General features: G+C 48.3%; 1 long non-coding RNA gene across 1 annotated transcript; it reads right to left on the minus strand.

Annotated features, from left to right (window-relative positions):
- Positions 1–283: 283 nt before the first annotated feature.
- LOC122240334 lies at positions 284–22,521 on the minus strand. The gene is made up of 3 exons (XR_006219903.1): positions 22,469–22,521; positions 1,108–1,187; positions 284–484 (listed from the first exon to the last, which is right to left on the minus strand). It is a non-coding gene; the product is annotated as an uncharacterized LOC122240334 (long non-coding RNA).
- Between the last annotated feature and the right edge of the window lie 549 nt (positions 22,522–23,070).

The following is a 23,070-nucleotide window of genomic DNA, read 5'->3' on the forward strand; positions in this document are numbered from 1 at the left end:
AGATCTCCTGCGGGGCTCCCCATCTGCCAGGCCCAACGGGAAGCCAGAGGTCAGGGCAGGAGAGCCTAGGTGATGCACCCCAAGTAGTCAGATTCCTAAGGCTGAGAGCTGGGCAGAGCAGAGTCAGGGTGGATCTGGGGTGGGGGCAGCTGGAAAGCACCCAGCAGTGTGTGAGATGTGGCTAGAGCACAGAGTATGGGTCAGGGTGAGGGGGGTAGCAGAGGGTGTGGGGTGTGGGTGAACACAAAGGAGCCTACCTGTCGAGCTAAGGAGGAGTGGAAACCATTGACCTGCAGTGGTCACAGAGGCAAAGGCCGCTGCCTCTGCCGAGGGCCCTGGGAACAGGCGTCCAGCAAATGATGCGTGGCAGCCAAAAACTCCTGAGCTAAGCCAACACCTTCCCGAGCCTCCCGAGCTGTGCTCTGGAAGCCGACCCCAGCCAGCGGCGTTGTCTCCCGGAGCTCCTGCCACAGCAGAAGAGAGCCTGGGAAAGCAGAGGGGTGGCTACTGAAGGGAGCGCAACCTAGAACATCTTGAACCAATTCAAACCAGCCTATCTCTTTGATTGATATTCCAGTCCAACCCTTCCACACGTGGAAAGGCGGCCCTGTGACAAGGAGCTCTGCGGGAACAGGTTTCCCAGAAAAACGAAAACTGTCCGTCTGCCTACCCCAAGGGACCACTCCAGGCGGCCAGCCGGGAAGCCAAGGCAGTCCTGCCCTGTAAGGCCTCAGGAAAGAAGATGAGCGCCAGCCCCCTCTCATCTGGGAAACATTAAAAGCAATCTCTGAAGTGATTCATTAAAAGTCCTCCAGTGGCAGAAGACCATCACCCAGATGTGAAAATAAACACAGAGGGAAATTCCAGCATTCAGAACTGTTTCAAGTCTTGAAACAAATGCATGGTTATTTCAGGGAAAGGAAGAGTCTATTGACTGTCTTTCCAAGCCCACACAATCCAAGTCAGACTCTCTCCATAGCCAGCAGGCCAGGCAAATTCCCACGATGCCAGATTCAGAAAACTGAAAGCACTCACTTGACTCTCTGGGGCCCTTCCCACTTGAACTTCTCAGCGGCTCCCTGGCCAAGGCCAGTCACCCACACTTACCAAGCTTCTGGTGGTGCAGCCTTCAGCTCAGCCTTCGTAAGCACCGGAAATTAAAGTAGAAGCAATTGTTCCATGCTGCTCTGGAAAAAAAAAAAAGCATAGAAACTAAATGGAGCATGAATCAGTATCAAGCAAAACAGTGTATGCCCTGATTAAAAACAGGAGAAAAATGGGAGCATATTTGGGCACTGATCACATATTATCACATCCAGTGTCTGGCAGAGTAGATGGCACAGGGTAGGCATTTGATAAACATGGAAGGAAGGAAGGAAGGAAGGAAGGAAGGAAGGAAGGAAGGAAGGAAGGAAAGAAGGCAGGAAGGCAGGAAGGAAGGAGGGAGGGAAGGAAGGAAGGTGGGAAGGCAGGAAGGCAGGAAGGAAGGAGGGAAGGAAAGAAGGCAGGAAGGCAGGAAGGAAGGAAGGCAGGAAGGCAGGAAGGCAGGAAGGAAGGAAGGCAGGAAGGAAGGAAGGCAGGAAGGCAGGAAGGCAGGAAGGAAGGCAGGCAGGCAGGCAGGCAGGAAGGAAGGAAGGAAGGAAGGATGGAAGGAAGGCAGGCAGGAAGGCAGGCAGGCAGGAAGGAAGGCAGGAAGGCAGGAAGGCAGGAAGGAAGGAAGGAAGGAAGGAAGGAAGGAAGGAAGGAAGGAAGGAAAGAAGGCAGGAAGGCAGGAAGGAAGGCAGGCAGGAAGGAAGGAATGAAGGATGGAAGGAAGGCAGGCAGGCAGGCAGGCAGGAAGGCAGGCAGGAAGGCAGGAAGGCAGGAAGGCAGGAAGGCAGGAAGGCAGGAAGGCAGGAAGGCAGGAAGGAAGGAAGGAAGGAAGGCAGGAAGGGAGGGGGGTTGGTTCTCCACCCATAAGAAAGTTGTCCCTGAATCCAGGAGTTACTGAAGTATGTGCCTTACTTGGAGAAACCCTACAGAATCACACCTTACCCCTACTTCCCACCCATTTAACGGGTAAGGATCAGAAAAAGGGAAGTTCCTTGAAGCGAAATTTAGATCCTTCCCACCAGAAAAATACGAAACTACTCCTACACACCTGGGAGTTCTTTTTGTGTTATTACTGTAAAACACACACGACGCGAAATTTACCATCGTAACCATTTTTAAGTGAACGCTTCGGCGACCTCAAGCACACCATTGCACAACCACCACCACCATCCATCTCCGAACTCTTCATCTCGAAAAACTGAAACTATACCCACTAACCAGCAGCTCCCCACTTCCTCCTGTCAGGCCCTGCCAACCATCATTCTACTTTCTGTCTCCATGAACTTGACTGCGCTACGTACTTCACCTGAGTAGAATCATACGGTATTTGTCCTTTTGTGTCTGGCTGATTTCACTTAGTGTACTATCCTCCAGATCCACCCGTGTCATAGCATGTGTCACAATGTCTTCTCTTGTTAAGGATGAGTAACGTTCCACTCTTATGCGTGTACCACATTTTGCTGATCGTTCGTCCATCACTGGACCCTTGTGTCGCTCCCACCTTTGACTATTGTGAATAATGCTGCATGATCATGGGTGGACAGATAGCTCTTGGAGCCCTTGCTTTCAATTCTTTTGGGTATATACCGCTAGGATTTCTTTTGGGCGGTGACATTTCCCTGAAAGGTGGAGGTGGGTGGAGGCAAACCCAGCATTCGCTGAGATTGAGCAAATCAGTTAGCTGTCAAATGACTGGGAAACACAGCGATTATCAACGTAGGTATATTTAGACTTCTTACGGTACGCTGTGCACACAGATAGTTATGAGCCCTGGGGAACCCCAACCTCATCCCATTCCCAGTAAAAGGGGCAGGGTTTGGAAGCCTGAGACCTGGGTTCAAATCTCAGGAGGAGCCCTTTTTAGTGAAGACTACTGAGAGTATATGATATGCTCGCATATTGTAAGCACTCAGTAAACTCTGTCTTCTCCACCCTAAGACCCTTTTTCCTCAATCTGAATTCTGGATGTAGATGACCAGATACCGGCTTTGTCATAACCTGTGAATGTAATGAAATTCAGCCAAACTGCTCTGATGAGATCCTAGAATTTTCCCAGGAAGAGGGTGGTGTTAACAACCCTAACTTGAGAATGCGTAGCACTCAAAGTTGGCACATTCACCCGCCAAATGTCCCCATTCACCTCAGATGAAAAAGGATTTCCAAAGAGTAAGTCCTTGGCTCGGGGCCACGTAGCAAAACTGTTAATAATGTGGCTGAGGGACAGACCCAACAGTGGAACATAGGGTTGAGGGAGAACGTTCTGGAATTAGCAGCCTGGGTGTGACCTCAAGAAAGCCACCTCACCTTCTCCAAGCTTCAGCTTTCTCATCTGTAAAATGGAAGCAATAATACTTTTGCCTCCTAGAATGGCTGTGAGGAGTAAGAGAGGGACAGTGTGGTAACATGCTTGGCATAGGGCCCACATCCAGTCAACTGTGGAACCAGAAAAGATGAGCCAGGTCCCCTCTCCCTTCAATCCTCGGGCATTTCTGCAGGAACAGGGGCTTTAATGGGAAGCTGGCATCCTGCTCTGACCCTTCTCCAAACTGTACCCTCAGCACTCTCCACGTTTTCTTTCGTCACCTTCATGGCCTTGATCATAAAGCTCAGGAGAAATAAAAAGAAGCTCACCCACCCATTTACCCATCTATCCATCCATCCATGCACCCAGCCAACGTTTATTGAGGGCCTACCCTATGCCAAGCCTGACAAAGCCACTGGGAACCAAGAGATGAATGGAACGGGCCTCTCCTCCGCAGGAAGGCACAGGGCAGTGTGGGAGGAAGAGAAGTTAATGGTAAGAATGGCACCTGGGTGGCTCAGTCAGGTAAGCATCCAACTCTTGATTTGGACTCAGGTCATGACCTCGCGGTTCATGGGTTCAAGCCCCACAATGGGCTTTGTGCTGACAGTGCAGAGCCTGCTTGGGATTCTGTCTCTCTCCTCTTTCTGCCCCTCCCCTGCTCATGCTGTGTGCGCTCTCTCTCTCTCTCTCTCTCTCTCTCTCTCTCAAAATAAATAAGTTAAAAAAAAAAAAAAGAAGAATGGCAGACGCTTACTTAGGGCCATGTGCTAGGCACGGCTTCAGGTCTCTTGGCATAATCTGTTTCATTCTCCTCACACTCATGAAATAGCACTGCAATGATTCTGTTTCACAAATATGGAAACAGCATATGGACAGTAACTTACCCAAGGTCACAAAGCTATTAAATTTAACCTCTAAACTGTCAGAACCTAATCCTAATAGGAGTCTGGGGACAGAGGTCAGGGGTGGGGCTCAAGGGCAGGAGGGACGGTGTCCTAGAGTTCCCCAGAGTCAGCAGGCCACAAACTGCTGTGGAACTTCCACAACCTGAAGGTTGACAAGTGGGGGCTATATAGGTTACACTCTTCAGCACAGTCCCTTACAGTCACCGAGTGTTGTCCTCACACGTCAGCTCACTTTACCTTCAAGAGAGCTCTGTGAAGGGGATCTAAGCTGTCCCTACTTCACAGAGGAGGAACCTGACACTCGGCGGGAGGAAGTGTTGGAGCCAACTCAAAGCCAAGGACGCCCAGCACATGCACCTGTCAAAGGCCCCTGTTCAGCTCAGATGAAAGAATTATTTCCAAAGAGAACATCTTTGGCCGGGTCCTACGTGCTTGCCAAAGGCAAGGGAGCTGGAAATGCATTCGGTCTCTTTGTCTCCCACCAATGACCAGCCCACATGGCAGCATGTCTTCCTTTATCCTCTGCCCTGGTGTCCCCTCCTGAACGCAGCCACAATGATCACTTCATCTAAGACAACACCCCATAGCTCCCCGCCGGCTTTCCCTACTCCATTTCTCTTCAGGACACTTATGGTTATCTGGTATCAAAGTAGACTCGTTTGTTGAGTATCTGACTCTCTCAACTAGACCAGAAGCTCCATGAGGGCAGGAAACACGTCCCTTTTGTCTTTCACTGTACCCTGACACCTGGAACAGGACCTGGAGCATTATAAGCGGTCAGTGTGGTTTAGGTCAATGAATGAATGAACAAATGAATGGAAGTGGGTGGGTTAGGGAATTACCCTGTGGAAGAAGCCAGAAACAAGGACCAGGAACTCACCCGGGACACAGTCCCCTGCCCCACCCTGGGTATCAGGTACCCCCAGTCTTGGCCTTGGGCTAATAGGAACATCTGACCTCTTGTCTTCTCCTTCCCAGTGCCTGTCCCTCTCAAGGACGCTCTCCTAGGTGTCATGCCCATAAAGAGCCCCTCAGTTCAGGGACCTGCTTGAATAGTACCCTTACAGCCTCACTCCAGATCTTTCTTATTCACTCATTGCCTCACACACTTATACCCTTTCACCCCAGAATAGTACCAAGCCCAGTCTATTTCCTCAGGTACCTTATAATCCTGCAAACTCATTCATGCTAAGGTACTGATGAATAAGAACAGGTGTTCGATGTAATTTTTAAAGGGAGCCTTCTAGAGACAATATAGTAAAATACTAGAACGGCTCACTGTAGGAGTTTCAGGTCTCCTAGAAACTCTACATGCCTCATCATACACAGAATATGACCTGTGGATGCCACCCATTCATTCATTCATTCACTCACGTCTTCATCCGGCACTTGAGCAAACATTTACTGAGTGCCTTCTGCCTGCCAGAAAGGTCCTGTGTGAGGAGGATATGAGAGTGAGCAAGACAGCCAAAGTCCCTGCTCTCAGAGAACCTGGTGTCTAGTTGAGGAGACAGAGCAGTCAGCAAAGACCCTGCCAAGGAGCTTCAACTCTCAGTGTTAGTACCACAACAGAGGGGGTAAACCCGTGAGGGGACCGGAGGCAGCTACCCAAGGGATGGGAGGTCAGGAAGGCCTGCTGGAGAAACTGTAGTCTCCACTGGCTGCTGGCAGTTGACCAGGACTTCACCAGGGAACTGGGGGGCTGCAGGCATTCAGTGCTTGCGAGGGTGCAGGGGTCTGAGCCAGTCTAGGCAAGGCTCGCCCTGGGCCCACCTGCTTCATGCAGCCCTTAAAAGTGGCTGAAGTTAAGCTCAGCCATGGAGTGTGCGCCAGGAAGTCGGAAAGAGCAACAGGGCAGGGTGTCCTTGGAACTGTGCAGATGCCAGCCGTTCTTCCCTCCCTCTGGAATGTCAGAAATCACGTCTGTGTCCTGGGGTTCTCCGTTGCCTATGAAACTGTCCAAGTTCACCATCTTAACAACACAAGAGGTGAATCAGCTGCCTCTGCACACAGTCTGCAGTGCCTCCTAGACCCTGGCATGTCCAGGGAGCTGTTTCAATATTCTGCTGTCTCTTCCTTTGCCTGTCAAAGGAAAGAAAGCCTTCAGCATTAACGACAACAATTACAGGTGACCTGAGAGGTTTCTTTGACCTGCCACCTAAGGTAAGTGCCTTTTTGCAGATATTCAAGGCCTCACTTTTAATTCATCTTGAACCCAACTTTGCCCCTCACCTCCACCCACCCACCAGCACTACCTTGAACATGCTCAGTTGCCCAGTGGAAAGAATCATAGCACTTTCCTTTTCTGGCTTTCTCTGATACAACAAGCTTCCAGCAACCATCAGAAAAGAAGGCAAGTAACATCCGTGGTGGAGACAAGCCTATGAAATTCGTTCAAAAATACAGCAAGGCACTGTACTCACTACAGAGAGACACATGCTGTTCCATGGACAAGGGCCCATTTGTGAGTCACCAAGCATAATGGGACATTGTTGAAAGTGTTGGGAACATGAGAATTTCCTCACTGCCCAACTTGGGTAATGCTGGAGCTACATTTGCCTCCAGAAATGAAGTCAGACAGACTCAACCCAACTTCCAACTGCCAGGCCCCAAGACCATGGGGCCACCATGTTTTTATGCTGACTTTTGTTAATGGGAGTCACTTCCCAAGTTGTGTTGAAGGGTCGACTTCTCATCCGCTTGTGCAACAGACGTGGGTGCTTTGACAAAGGACATGCACAGAACTCTGACCAGAGGACCTTAGACCACATGAAAGACTTTTAAAGACCCTCATGTCAGGGTTCTGCACCGTCAAATAGATTGGTGGGGAGAGGGAAAAGTTGCCCATGATTTGGCGTGAGGAAGGGATATGGCAGGCATGTATAGCAACAATCTGGCTAGAACAATACATAAGAGCTCTCACTTCTTGAGTATCTGTGATAGGCCAGGCAATGTTCAGTGCTTTATGTGCATGACTTCATTTCCTTCCTACATCCATTACATACATGAAGGTCATGTCAACATCATCTTACAGAAGGAAGCTCGAGGCTGAGAGGTAACAACATGCCTGTGTCACAGAGCTAATGATCTGCACAACCAATTTAAACTCAGGTCCGGGGGACCCTTGCGGTGGTGCTCTCTTAGCTGGCACACTGTGCCACATGAAGGACTGTGGGGCAGGAAACTGGGTGGCTGAGAGTTATTTAGTGCAGGGGGGTTAGTACCTCCTCAGCCCTGGATAAGGGTAGCATGAGAATCCGGATGCACAACCCCAGCCCCTGAGCTCCCCTCTCCCGTGATCCTTTATGCCTGTCTCTACCACAGCTCTTGTCACGTAACTCGGCACTGAGATGGCTTGTTGGAACACTGTCTCCCCACCAAATCTTGAGCCTACCAGAACAGGCACTCCATTCTATTCTTTGCACCTGCCACAACACCTGGAGCTCTGCTTACACTCCAAACATTTTCATGGGACCACATGAATCAGATGGATAGAGATGGAGCCAAGATGCATAAATAATTCAGACGAACTGGTTCAAGTCCAAGCTCAGCCACCGGCTAGCTGTGTGGCCTTGAGCAGGTAACTTCTTTCCACCGGGCCTCAGTTCCCTCACCTGCACCATTAGGAGATTCACTTACAATGGTATCTACCAAATGTGAGACAGATTCCACAGGTGGAATGCAAATGAACCCTCCTTTTAGTTCACTTAAATTAACATTCAATTTAAATTTCAATTAAATTGATACAGATTTATTTTTCTGTTTATAAAAATGTAACTAGCTCATCAAGCCCTTGAAGTTTACCTTTAAAGTGACATTAAGGTTTTTTTTTTTTTAAGTTAATTTTAAGGGGCGCCTGGGTGGCTCAGTCAGTTAAGCATCCGGCTTCGGCTCAGGTCAGGATCCCACGGTTCATGAGTTTGGGCCTCGCATTGGGCTCTGTGCTCTCAGGGCAGAGTCCACTTCAGATCCTCTGTCTCTTCTCTCTTCCCCTCCCCTGTTCGTTCTCGTTCTCTCTCTCTCTCTCTCTCTCTCTCTCTCTCTCTCTCTCTCCTTCTTTCAAAATAAATAAATACAGTTTAAAAAAACACAAAATAAAACTTAAAAAAGGAGTTAAAGAATCTGTGGGGGGTGATGGTGAAATAGGCGAAGGGGATTAAGAGTAACACCATGATGAGCACTGAGTAATGTATACAATTGTTGAGTCACCATATGGAACGCCTGAAAAACTAACATAAACCCTGTATGTTAATTACACTGGAATTAAAGCTAAAAAAAAAGTTTTTTAAAAAAAGGAATTCACTCTTTACAAAACTGCAAAAAAAAAAAATCTCTTTGATAATGTCCATTGGTCCTTAAATATTACAAATAACCGTGGAAGTGACACATGGACGAGTGAGGTTTAGAGATCCAGTCCGCTGGTCTTTAACGTCGATGCCTCCGACGGGGAGGACCAGGGAAGGGGCTATGGAGCATGAAGGCTCATCGAAAGAAGAGAAGGAAAGATAAAAACGAGATGTTCAAAATGACCTCTGGCCTCCACGGTCAGGACTCAGCACCTATGGATGCCTACTACATGCCTGGCACCGGGCCGTGTGCCATGGGACACATTCATCCGGTGTGAACACAGCCAGAAAAATGAGGGATGGGGCAGGGGAGCGGGAGCAGGACAACCAGAAGTTGACTTTGTCTTTTTAAACTGTTCGGTGCTGTCTGCAGAAGCAAATGCAGGTGGAACTTTCTTGGTTTACTTTGAAGAAAACACAGACAGGGGACGATGCTTCCTAGAAGATGAGGGTGTTGGGGGGGGGTGGTTTGTTGATGCCTCTGTTGAGGGAGACAAGTAGGGGCTTGGGCAAATGACTTCTAATTTCCTATCTAAATCTTTTTTTTTTTTTTTACACTTATTCATTTTTGAGAGACAGAAAGACAGAGCACAAGTGGGGAGGGACAGAGAGAGAAGGAGACAGAATCCAAAGCAGGCTCCAGGCTCCGAGCTGCCAGCACAGAGCCCGACGCAGGGCTCGAACTCACAAACTGTGAGATCATGACCTGAGCCGAAGTCGGACGCTCAACCAACTGAGCCACCCAGGTGCCCCCCTATCTAATTCTGACTTGGCTTGGTGCTGTCACTAACTGAGTACTGGACTCATCTGAATATGTATTCCTCGGGTTTAAAAGCTCATTAGTTAAAGCAACCAGGCCAGTAATGATTTCACCTGGAAAATTCCACCTTAACCTGGGAGCTGCTCGGCAGCTGCCTCCCGTTCAGGGTGGTCGGCTCTTCCTCAGGACCCTCGGAGGTGGGGCGGTGGTCACCGAGAAGGGCCGAGGGCAGGGATGCAACAGCCTGACTCCATCAGCTTCCGGTTCCCAGAAATGGGCAGAGCCAAGGGCGGTGGGGTGGATGAGGGCAAATCCCACCCCCACTCCAAGCAAAACAGCTCTCCTGAACCCAGGTCTACACAGGGACGGAAGCCAGAAATGTCCCTGCTGCGTACGAAGGAACCAGACATATGTTTCTGATGTTTGCCAGGAAAACGACTCAAGTGAACACAGCTTCCCATGAAAAGCAAACCAAAAGCAAATAAGACGTGGGAATGGATCCCAACATTTCCTTTATGCCCACTGTATAATCTTCCTCTAGCCGAACATCCACCACTAAGATCTGCCCACCTTCTTTCAGATGTGGAGGCTAAAATATGTTTTCCCCGCTACTTGGGGACCCTGCATGAAGACATATAAAACGAAGCAGCAGTGGGTGGAGACCGCCCAGCTGGACAAGAGTAAGGAATACCGTTTGCTAAGCAAGTCCTGTGTAGTGCCAGGCACTGGGTTAGGCACTGTCTGTTTACGATCTCACAAGTCCTGCTTGACGCTTCCTTAGGCAGGTGTTACAGTTTCCATTTTATAAATGAAGAAACCGAGGCCGGGGTGAGGGTAAGACATGGGACTTGCCAGAAACTCCATGAGGAGGAAGGAGCAGAGCTAGAATTCAAGCCCAGGTCCGTCTGGGTCCCACAGCCACACTTCTCCCTGACCTCATCACGTCCTCCTTCCCAGATGGCACCTGACAACTACCCCAACCTGGTTTCTGGAGGGTCCTCTCAGTCTATATCCCTGGCCGCCGAGCCGCTCCCCTCTCTTGGCCCCTCTCCTCCGTACGGTTATGTGCTCCTTCCTCCCTCCTCCTTCTCCAGGTGAATTTGTCTCCGTTATTCTAGAACCAGGCTATACTCTGCTTTCTCCAAGAAAGCGTTCATCCACATGACTGTCCCCTTCTAACCTCTCATGACCTGAAAGGTAATGATGTTCAATCTGTTCCTCGAATGCCAGAAGACGTAATGGGTTTCAGTGCTGTTCCTACCCAAGTTCGAGAGCACAGCCACCATCCCTCTGAGAGTCAAGACCCCCTGCTGTCTATTTCCAAGGGCTACAGGTGTGATGATCCTTGAAGGAATGGGGGTGTCCACATAGGGCTGTTTGGATGAGACCTGACAAAGTCTCCAGGCTCAGTAACTGTTGTTCTGATGGATGATCCACAGGTATACAGGTGTCCAGAAGGCCATAAGCTGGAATGACTAGGCAAATTGCTGCTGGGACTCTCCTTTGGGCATCTCCCGGGTCAGCTCCCAGGTTGCCCCCTGACAGTTTCTCACTGCTGACCTTTCCTCCCTGCCTGGACCTCAGTCAGGCCCCCTCATTTGTGCTCAGCCCCACACCCACCTTTTCCCAGTCCTCCCTCCAGTCTGGGGAACCCCCCCCCCCCCGCTGTGGTCTGGGTTGGGGAGAGGCCCATGAGGCAGTTTCCTGACCCTCATTCTAATCCTCAGGTTGCAGAAGAAATTGCGCCTCCTCCCGTAGGCCCCCACCTTTGACTCACAGAGGCCTGTTTTGCTTGTCTCACCACTGGACATGATTCAAGCCAGAGAGCAAGTAGTTAAATCCTCTTGCACTTGAATCTCACGGCGTTCTAGCTATGCAACTTGGTCTAGTTTCTTAACCTCTCTGTGCTGAAGTCCTTTCATCCATCACACAGCTGTTGTGTGAGGAGGAAAGGAGTTCACACACATGCAGCTCCCAGAACAGGGTTTGGCGCGTGGTAAGCACTCCATAAATGTTTGCTGTGGGTATTACTTCTCGTGCTTTTTATTCCCACAATTAAAACCAGCTTCTCTTCATGTGTGGTGGCCTCTGTCTGACCCAAAGAGAAGTCATACAGGGAGAAGGAGGAAGAAAGTAAAACACAGAGGTGGCGTCTCAACGTTACAAACTCCTGACAGCTGGTATCCAACTGGACGTCCAAACAGGGCCCAAGGCTGTGCAGAGTCCGGAGCAGGAGCAGAGAGGGGCCCAGTGGCTCAGCCCAGGACTCCCCAACTCTCACAGCCATGGAAGCTGGGTCCATGGAGTTCAGTAAGGTCTCCAGGCCACACGGGGCCCCAGATGACACCTGAGATGCCCCTCATGACCACCCTGAACATCACTTCCTCATGGGTAAAATCAGGATTCTGATAATACCACCCTCCAGGAGCAGCTTTGGAAATGAGCTGGATGGATACATGGCAAGAGCTTTGAAGAACGCCTATATAATGACACTTCCCAATGCTAGGTCTTATTATCTTGGCAATTCTTATTTTCTTCTTCGTGCCCTCCTGCAGCTTCCACTCTCTATGGTGTGTGTGTGTAGTAATTTTACGACAAAGGAAATATGACGAAATGGCATGTTTTAAAGAAAAAAAAACAGTGATTAAAGATGGAGTATCAATGCTGAGGATTTAAAGAATGGAGAGAGGGGCGCCTGGGTGGCTCAGTCGGTTAAGCATCCGACTTCAGCTCAGGTCACGATCTCACGGTCTGTGAGTTCGAGCCCCGCGTTGGGCTCTGGGCTGATGGCTCAGAGCCTGGAAGCCTGCTTCTGATTCTGCGCCTCCCTCTCTCTCTGCCCCTCCCCCGTTCATGCTCTGTCTCTCTCTGTCTCAAAAATAAATAAACATTAAAAAAAAATTAAAAAAAAAATAAATAAAAATAAAGAATGGAGAGAATATATCCAGTTGGGGATGAATCAGGGTGCACCTCACGGAGGCAGCAGCATTTGAGACAGGCTTTCAAGCATGGGCAGAATCTTGTTAAGTAGCCAACAAGATTCCTTGGCACAAAAAGATTCCTGGAGAGTCAAGGAACAGAGAAACTGTTACTAATGAAAAAGATGTGAGGAGAGAAAACCCAGAAATGCCAGCAGGAGAGGCAGGAAAAGGTCTTAGGAGGGGCATTTTTTTTCCCCAGAATGCCTATCTTCTGGCCAAAAAGGAGACCAGAGACAGAAAGTGGATACAGCCTTTCAACTAGAAAGACTTTTCTTTGTCATGGATGTAGGCTTAGGATTGGTGCTGGGAGCCACAAACTGATCGTTTACAGAAGAAATAGGGGTGCCTGCATGGCTCAGCTGGTCGAACGTCCAACTTTGGCTCAGGTCATGATCTCATGGTTCGTGGGTTTGAGTCCCACATCAGGCTCTGTGCTGACAGCTCAAAGCCTGGAGCCTGCTCCGGATTCTGTGTCTCCCTCTCTCTCTGTGCCTCCCCCACTTGTTCTCTCTCTCTCTCTCTCTCTCTCTCTCTCTCTCTCACACACACACACACACACACACACACAAATAAACATTTTTAAAAGAGAGAGAAGAGAAATAAAAATGATCACTAACACCATGGGAGAAATTGTGGTCAAGTGAGACAGGGCAATATACACAAGGGTAGTAAGAAGAAGGGAAGAGGCAGGCAGAAAAAAGGAAGGCCACCAAGGTTTTTTCTCACACCCAAAGAAGCAACGGAATCAAGTTCACCCCTTCCTGAGACAATGTAGACAACCCTTGGTTCCTCAGTCTCAGCCCCAAGCCTCTTCACTAAACAAGGGTCAATAACCCTCTGGGTCATGCACTCCTTCCCTGGGTCCTCAAAGCCCACTGCTCCCGGCTCTGCCAAGGAAGCCTTCATGGGACAGAGAACAAAGCATGTCTCTTGCCTTGATGAAAGCATCAAAACCTGGAGAAGCAAAAAGCCGAGACAGCTGGTATAGGCAAGGTACTTAACGCAAATGCATTCCTACTTCTTCCAATTTTTTTGAAAGTGCTCCTCCAATTTCATATAAGCCAATCAGTAGACAGTGGCACTTGAGCATTGTAAATCCCACTTCTGCCACCCTGAAGCAGTGTAGCTCCACGAAAGGTGCCTCCTTCCTGGGACCAGGAGTTCCTTCATCCATCCAATGGGAGGAATGACACAGACCCTGTAAGGTGGTTGGGAGCTTTACAGGGAGTGAATGCATGGTCAACATCAGCCCTCGATAAGGACCAGCAACTGCTACCAAAAAGTCAGAGACAAAGATAAGCATGCACAAAAATGCACACAGAATAGCTCCTCTTGGCTGGAGAGCAAAAGCAGGAACTGGGGTATGCTGCTGAAGTCCCGAATTCCTCTAGATCTCGGCTAGCAAGTGCCTTGGCCAGGGACAGGCTTTCAAGTTGTTGACAGTCTCATTTCCCTAAGTTGTATAACAGGAACGGTGGTTCACTGTGGAGCTGGGCACGCAGAGCGTTGGGGCTGATGGGCCACATACTGGGCCCAGACCCTTGGGCAAACCTTAAGCAGATTGTGTGGTCTCCCTCTAGCACTGGGCAAGAAGAAGAGACCTCAGACATCCATCTGCAGGTCTGGACTAGGAAAGGGGTGCAACATGCTTGCTTCGGGGCAGCCAGCAAGAGATTCGGGGTGGAGGGGGTGAGCTCAAAAAGCTATTCTACATGAAGCAGAGACAATTTCACAAAATGATGTCTATTATCCCAGACATTTGAGAACCTGCCTGACTCTTCCTGCCCTGTGCCCATCTTCCAGGTCAGAAAACAAGCACAGCAGCCTGATACTTGAGGAATACCCATTCTATCTGGGAATTAAAGGGCTGCTTCTATGAACTCAAATAAGGATCCCCCCTGTCTACACTGAGTCTTTCTTGACTCAGTAGCGACCCAGAACACGCTGCCTGCAGTATAGCCTTTCTTTCGCTTCATGTTCCTGCATAAAGTCACATACTGGGCAAGGCAGCCCGGAGCCAGCTTCTCCCTCGTTTCACCATATAAAAGGCTGCCAAAGTAGCACCGATATATTCCGTGGTCTCTCCCTAATTCCATCTTCATTTAGCAAAATCCACTGACACCGTTAACTTGCATGGAGACCCATAGGGCAAGAGTAAATAAGCCACTTACGCAAAACAATGTTAAGGTGGCTTTAGGTGACAATGACAAAGGCCACTGCCACTTGTCACATTATGCTTGTCATGCCCTAGGAGAGTAATCCAAAGGGGCGACGGTGAGGACCCTGGCATCTCAGAAAACACAAGTTTCAGATAAATAAAAGAAAGCCTGGCTTCTCACAGCAAGTGGGGGGTACACACCGGAAACCGTCAATGCTTTCTAAATATTCAAATAAATCCACAGATGACAGATCCAGAAGGGATTGTGAAAGGAACCTGAAACAGGCAATGTGTTTATAAATCAGCACAATGACTAAAATGGATTGGCTTCCCTCTTCCCCACAAAAACAATATTGCCGTGGCAGCATTCCTAACTGTGGACCTCATGATGATTAAATCATAAATATGACTCAACATGCCAGGAAAACAAAGATATCACAACTCTAAACCTTTACAATAGTTGGCCACCGTAAGAATTTACATGGCCGGCCCCATATGATGGGCATTGCTTCATCGATCAAACCAATTATACGAAAAGTCGCATTTTACTCTAAAGCCTACAAAAAACAACAAAAAAATACAATGCCACTGCACCACCAACTTGACCTACAGCTGATATGCTAGCTATAATACACATCACATTTGTACCGCTTTGACTCACCTTCTTAATACGTGGGAGTTTGGGGGGAAATGATTTTTAAAATCCTGCTCTCTTTTGAAGATGGTGCAGGAAAAACTACCCGAATGCCTTCGGTTCCCCTGGAGCAGTTGTTCTGCAGCAGCGAGGGGCATTCAGCATCAGCCCCCTGCCTCCGAGCCCCACTCCCACTCTCAAGTGCTGCAGGAGTCCCCACTTTGATGGCGGCGAGCACGCCAGCAGCTATGTCTCTCCTTCCCCTTAGAAATCTCCTGAAGATGCCCCAGGCTTAGCTTGGATGTTTCTCAAGGCAGCTCCTTCCACTGAGACGGATACCTAGATCCCCATAATTCTAATCTGCTCTCCTGGGAACAAAGAAATAAAGCTGATCTTCCTTTTGTAGCTCAGGCTATCAGCTAAAATGCTATGGTGTCAAGAAAAAGAAGACAGCTCAATGAGGATTAAACAATAAGGAAGTTTATAGACTTGGCCAAGAGGCAGCCCTGAGTTGGCGTGAGCTTGGTAGGGGGGAGGGAATCGATCCAGGGACTCTGCCATCTCCCAGGACTGGATGCCCTTGTGGTTACAGGCTGGCAGCCAACAGCCAGCAAGGCTACCTGCTTTCTCCCTCGCTGTTGCAGGGAGGGGTAGACAGAGAGATGGCCCTTTCATGAACCCTCCTCAACCAAGCATAGACTTACTTTCCCCGAAGCCCCTACCAAACCCTTCCTTGCATCTCATTGGCCTGAAATGTCTTAGATCTTCCATCTATGAACCAATCACAGAGGCCAGGGGGATGGGACTTCCCTGACTGGCTTAGCTATGGACCAGCAGGGTCCATCCAAAGATTGTGGATCAATCTACCAAACCACGCCCACCTCACGCTCCCCCCACCCTTTCCACTCCCCCCACCCCCACCACTGCTGGTTTTCCACATTGGAGAAGGGTATGGTGATTGTTGGAAAAATAATCACCACGTCCACTCTATGGTTCTTCTTTCTCGGTGGAAAATCCAATCCCTTCGGCAGATTCTCCACAGGAGGATCCCTGGGCCTCTTGTGATCTGGCTGCCCTCTCCAGCACTCAGCCCTTGGGGTGCTAAACTATGCAGGGGAACCACTCTGCCTGTGTCAGTACGCTGGGCATCCAGAAACACTGGCTAAGCCAGACTTGTGGCTTTCACAGCCATGCCACACTGAAGGCTTATACTGGACAAATCACCATGAGCTTTAGTGGGGCCTGGGTTTGGATTCCTGCTCTACCACTGACTGGATGGATATATAACCCTGAGCAGGTTATTTCACCACCTTCACCCCCGGTTTTCTCATCTGTGAAATGGGGCTAATAATGGTAGTTACTATACTGGGTTACCCTCAAGAGAGAAAGCATGTACTTAGTTCTCTCCCATCTGGTACTAATATCAGCCTCCAGCTGTACAGAAAAGTAGAGGCTTTCTGTTCCTCCTTTACTCACACCAGATCCGGAAATGTGATCCCTGCCATCTGTGGATGCCCAGCTGTGCAGAAGGCCCCACATTCTCTGCAGGAGAAACTCGCTCTCTGCCCTCCAAGAGCCCTCTCCTCCTTCCCTCCACCTGCTCTGCCTCTGCCCCCTGCCCCCCAGACTCCCCATATGTAACAGAACTAAGCAGAACAGCTCCATCACAACAGAAATACCCATTTACAGTAACTGTGCCTTTTTTCTGCAATTGCAGCTGCTACTGTGTGCCTCCATTACTCAAATGTAACAAACCAACTTCAGCAATACTGAAGTTAATTATAAAGAAAAATACTCAGAGCTCTGGAAAGAAAATTTCAATAGTAGCCATTCATCTTGTAAAACATTCAGCCTTCTCCAGGAGCTAAAAATTAAGAAGAACTATCACACTAGATTTCTTTGCAAGTGTTTTTATGGTATGTGAGCTTCTTACAATGATTATGGATATTGATATTCTTAAGTAGTTTAAAGAAATTGCCCAAGGCAGGAATCAGAGAGGAAACTAACTGCTCAGCGACTGTTTCTTCCTTCGGTGAAAAAGTGGGTCATATCTCAAATGTTAACACTTCTTTCCCTACCAGGCTGAGAATTCCTGTGCTTGGGAACTTTCTTGAGCCCCCATCCCCCAATCTGTCCAGCACCCTCTTGCTTTGGCCTGTCCCTGTGGGTTCTGCCCAATTGCCCTGACTCGATCTTGTTCTGCCTACTCCTCCAGACAGGTGCCTTAGCCAGACTAGCCTCCTGGCTGTTCATTCTCCCAGCTCACCTTCAGCCCCGTGCTCTGCAGCCCTCTGGTCAGGCCTCTCCCAGCCCTGCACCCAACTCACCCCTCACCCTGATCACCTATCCCACAAGGGACTCTGGAAAGTAAGAGTGAAGACCATCCTGTTACACGCTAAGTAGAGAAGTACCTGAGAAATACTTGAGAAGGTTGCTCGTCAAGGAGGAAACTCAAACTCTTGCAAAACCACCCCCTTATCACCATCACCATTGGAGACAGGTCTGGTTGGGCCATGAAGCTAATTCTGGGTAGGAAGCTTGACACAGATGAGTTCTCTTGAAGGAAGCACATGGCAGGATGGACAATTGTTCCCATTTCTTCACCCCTTCCCCCGCCATGTGGCCGTGCAGAGGAGGAGGACACAGAGAGCACACCCCACCGCACTGACCCTGGGCTTGGCTATGTGTGTTGCTTTGGCCAAAGGGATATTAGTAGATGTGACACAAGAGGAACTCTTTAAGGACTTGCACAGTTTGGTTTAACCCTTTACCCTTTCGTGACCCACCATGAGAAAGGCATGCCCCAAGTAGCCCCTAGTGCAAAGAGACTGGGACTCAACTAGCAGCCTAGAGCCAAGCTGGCAACCCCAAGCAAGACTCGGGCAACCCCAGGCTCACGAGCAAGAAAACAAATGTTTGAGTTGTTTGTGTGCAGCAAAACCCAAAACAGAACAGCCATTGCCCCAAAACACCATTACTGGCATCCTGACCACAAGGTTCCTTATTGCCCCAAATCAAGAGGTGACTACAATCAACACAACTGAAAGGCAATATATGGAACTGGAGAAAATATTTGAAACCACATATCTGCCAAGGAGTTAATATGCAAAGTATATAAAGAAATCATACAATTCAGTAGTTATTAATAATCCAGTTTAAAAATAGCCAAAGGACCGGAATAGACATTTTTCCAAAGAAGACATTCAAATGGCCACCAGGTATATGAAGAGGCACTCAACATTACTGACCATCAGGGAAATGCAAATCAAAACCACAATGAGATATCACCTGACACCTGTTAGAATGGCTATTATCAAAAGAGAGAGAGAGAGAGAGAGAGAGACAGAGAGAGAGAGAGAGAGAGAGTTAACAGGTATTGGTGAGGATGTGGAGAAAAGGGAACCCTTGTACACTGTTGGTGGGAATGTAAATTGATACAACCACTATAGAAAACAGTTATGAAGAATCCCCCAAAATTTAAAAACAGAATTATTACTGGATATGATCCAGCAATCCCACTTCTGGGTATACATCCAAAGGAAATGAAATCAATACCTTGAAGAGATATCTGTACCCTCATGTTAACTGCAGCATTATTCACAATAGCCAAAATCTGAAAACAACCTAAGTGCCTGTTGACAGATGAGCAGATTAAGGAAAAAAAAAAGGGTGTGTGTGTGTGTGTGTGTGTGTGTGTGTGCGCGCGCGCGCACGTGTTCGCACACAAGCACATGTGTGAGCATGATGGAATATATTCTGCCATAAAAAAAGTAGGCAACCTTGTCATTTGAAGCAAAATGAATGAATCTCAAGGGCATTATGCTAAGTGAAATAAGTCAGACAGAGAAAGACAAGGACTATATTCCTCACTTGTGTGTGGAATCTAAAAAAAAAAACCTGAACTCATAGAAACAGAGAACAGACTGCTGGTTATCAGGGCGGGAGGTGGGAGTGGGGTAAATGGGGAGATGCTGGTCAAAGGAAGATAAATTCCAGTTATAAGACAGATCAGTTCTGAGGATGTCATGTACAGCATGGTGGCTATTTGCTAAGAGAGTAGATCTTGAAAGTTCTTACCACACACACACAAAAAGGTAATTATGTGAGGTGATGGATGTGTTAGCTAACCTTATGGTGGTAATCATTCCACAATATGTAGGTATATCAAATCATTACATTGTACACCTAAAACTTACACTATGTTATGCCAATTATATCTCAATAAAGCTTGGAGAAAAAGGATAATAAATATTGTATTTTTAAAAAATAGATTGCCATCCACCTGATTCTTGATTTCAGCTCAGGTCGTGATATCACGGGTTCCAGGAGATTGAGCCCTACATTGGGCTCCATGCTGTCAGTGCGGAGCCCGCTTGGGTTTCTCTCTCTTCCTCTCTCTGCTCCTCCCCTGCTCGCTATCTCTCTCTCTCTCTCTCTCTCTCTCTCTCTCTCAAAAATAAATAAATAAACATTTTTTTAAAAAAAACAGACTGCCATCTTTGCGGGACAGAAGAGAGAAGAGCAGCCACTCCATCGATAACCCCACAGCACTTGGCAATGATGATGGACCAAGGAAATAAATCAGAATCCTGGATGGGACCAGCTTCTGCCTCACATGCCCCACGTGGTCAACAACTGTGGTTGCCTGACTCGCTTACCCTTGCCCTCACTCTGGTACTAGCCCCCCAGACTTCCCTCTGGGGAATCACCGCACCCACACCATCGGCGTGACTTAGGAAGGCTCCCTCTGCTCTCTGGCTTTAGGCATGGGCTCATACTATCCACTTATTCCATTACCCTGGCCACAGTGAGTGGGTCAGGGATGGACATATGACCCTGGCCAGATGCAAAAGAGCCAAGCAGAGGACTTTTGCAGGAACCACTGGGGAGGAGGGGCTCTTTCTGGTAAAATCTGGGCTCGGAGATGCTGGAGTCACCACAAACAGATGGCCCAAAAATGAAGCAAACACAGAGGGAAGCCAGGGCTAAAAGGTGGAAAGAAACAGATGTCTAAAGCCTTTGTGTGAACACCTGGATCCAGCTGAGCCTTAAGTTGATATATCCTGAACACCTCAGATGTATGAGTCCGTAACTTTCTCGTTTCTTCAGCCAGTGAAGTTGAGTTCTTTCCCTCCCCGACTGAAGACGCTCCATTTGTCAGCCACCCTGTTCAACTGCTCCTCTCCATCCTTGCATCATTGAGGTCTGTTCAATGTTAAGAAAGGGCAAAGAATTTTCATGCTCCTGCATTGGAATTTCTGTTGCTGGCCTCTGCCATTTTGTTGGGCCAGTGGTTCCAAACCCTTGAGAATGGCAAAGTCCATCATTCTTGGTCAGGAATATTGCATAGCATCTATTTGTTTATGCATATGTTTATTATTTTCTCAGTAAGTGGTTAACCTTTCCTTTTTCTTGGGGGAAAAATAATCTGAGCATACCATCACCTCATTTCCCTGCCTCCCTCGGTATTCAGGAACATGACAAAGTTGAATTTCTGAACTTTAAGAGAGTTCAAAGCAAATCAAACCAGCCCCCTTCAAAACAAAAGAAACTATCTCGTCTCAGAGGGTCCTCTCGCCTGAAATGCATTCCAAAGCAATGCCACAAATGCATGCAGCAGACCAAATGCCATCGGCTGCTGATTGAGGGCCATCTGAAGAACATTCTCCCCTTCCGGCCATCCCCCAACCCAGCTGCCAGGTCTCCCCACTTGGAGTCCTCAAGTTCCTGAAATGATATGGGCAGTGCAGATGTCACAGGGCTCACATAAGGCATGAGAGCAGCCTTGGCCCTTGAGGGCTCTCCTGCTCAGCTGTCACAGCTGATTGGGCCGCTGGCCCAACCAAGGGCTCATTCAGAGAGCCTCCAACGCAAGACTCACCTCCCTCCCGCCCAGAGTCAAGCTCCTGATGCTCTAGTGAAGCATCTAGCGTTTTCATCTTGTAAAACGGAAATTCTGCGCCCATTTTATTTAATTTTTTTTAATGTTTATTTATATTTGAGAGAGAGAGAAACAGAGCACGAGTGGGAAGGGGCAGAGAGAGAGGGAGACAGAATCCGAAGCAGGCTCCAGGCTCTGAGCTGTCAGTGCAGAGCCCGACGCGGGGCTCGAACTCAGGAGCCGTGAGATCATGACCTGAGCCGAAGTCGGACACCCAACGGACTGAGCCACCCAGATGTCCCTGCACCCGTTTTAAATACAATAACTTCCCTCCCCTACCCGCTGGCAAGCACCCTTCTACTTCCTGTCTCTTGAATTTGACTACCCTAGGTACTTCATATAAGTGGAATCATACAGTATTTTGTCTTATTTCTGGCTTATTTCATTTAGCATAACGTCCACAAGGTTCATCCTTGTTGTAACACGTTGCAGAATTTCCATCTTTTTTTAAGGCTGAATAATATTCCATTTTATGTATACGCCACATTTTCTTTATCTACTCACCTACTGATGGACGTTTAGGTTGTTTCCACACCTCGGCTATTCGGAATAGTGAGTGCTAATATCTCTTCATCAGTTCCGTCCGATACATACCCAGAAGTGTAACTGCTGGATCATGTGGTAGTTCTATGTTGAATTTTTTGAGAAATTGTCATACTGTGTTTCATAGAAGCCGTGCTATTTTACATTCCCACCAGTAGTGTACAAGAGTTCCAATTTCTCCACATCTTTGTCCACACTTGTTATTTCTGGTTGTTGTCATTGTTTGTTTTTGCTTTATAGCAGCCATCCTGCTGCACATAAGGCAGGATCTCATCGTGGTTTTGATTTTTAACTGCTACTCTTGTTGTAGTGGCCAACACTGGAACTTTCTCCTGTCTGTGTTTTTGTTTCTTTATTTTAGAGAGACAGAGACAGAGCACGAGTGGGGAAGGGGCAGAGAGAGAGGGAGACACAGAATCCGAAGCAGGCTCCAGGCTCTGAGCTGTCAGCACAGAGTCTGACGTGGGGCTCGAACCCACGAACCGGGAGATCATGACCTGAGCCGGAGTTGGTTGCTGAACTGACTGATCCACCCAGGTGCCCCACTCCTGTCTCGTTTTTAATGTTTCAGAGGTGGGCTTATTTTACTTTGAAGATCCATGATCCTTGGTGCCTAACTAACTTGATACAAATGGCCCAACTTCTAAGAGATCTCCTGCTTCAAAGTCACCGGGGCTTGAATCTCCTAAGTCATTAGTGCTACCCGTCCCTTTTCAGAGGAAGAAACAGAGGTCCCCAGAGGGACACTGTAGTGGTCAGGAAATAAGAGGTGGACAGATTGAAAACCTGACTCTGCCACTCACCAGCTACAGGGCCGTGGAGTGTCTCTTGGCTTCTCTGAGCCTTGTTCTTGCTTTTCGTTTCTTGTTTCTCTGCAAAATGGAGACATTCATAGTGTCTATCTCACGGGGTTGCTGTAAGAGCGAAGCTGGATAACACATGCCAAATGCAATGCCAGGCACACAGTAAGTGCCCATTTCCAGCAACTCTTGTGGTTGTTGTTCTCTTATTCTTATTAAATAACTTGCCCAAGTCCCATGACTAGTGACCATGTTTCCAGATTCCCAGTTTATGTTCTTGCCGTGGTAACTCTTGACCCTACTTTCCTCGGTAGATGTGCTCACTTAGCCTTCTATGTGTCTCTGGGTCCAAAAACTGTAACCAATTGCCTTGTTTCTAAAATGTGCACTGAACTCAATCTCTCACTGGTGTACTCAGTTCAGTGCCATTCAGGAGGACGGGGGACAGCTGTGGAAAGCCACTGCTGGTTGTTACCGCAAGTTCCAAGTGGTCCAAGGTAGCAAAAGGCAAGGGCCAAATGATAGGGTGTGTGGAGGGTGTTCAAGGCACTGGGGCCTTGCGAGACCTTTGGCCTCCATGAAGTTCACATGATCTGACCTGATGG

This window comes from Panthera tigris, chromosome A1 (genome assembly GCF_018350195.1).
Source record: "Panthera tigris isolate Pti1 chromosome A1, P.tigris_Pti1_mat1.1, whole genome shotgun sequence".
In the NCBI taxonomy this organism is placed as follows: Eukaryota; Metazoa; Chordata; class Mammalia; order Carnivora; family Felidae; genus Panthera; species Panthera tigris.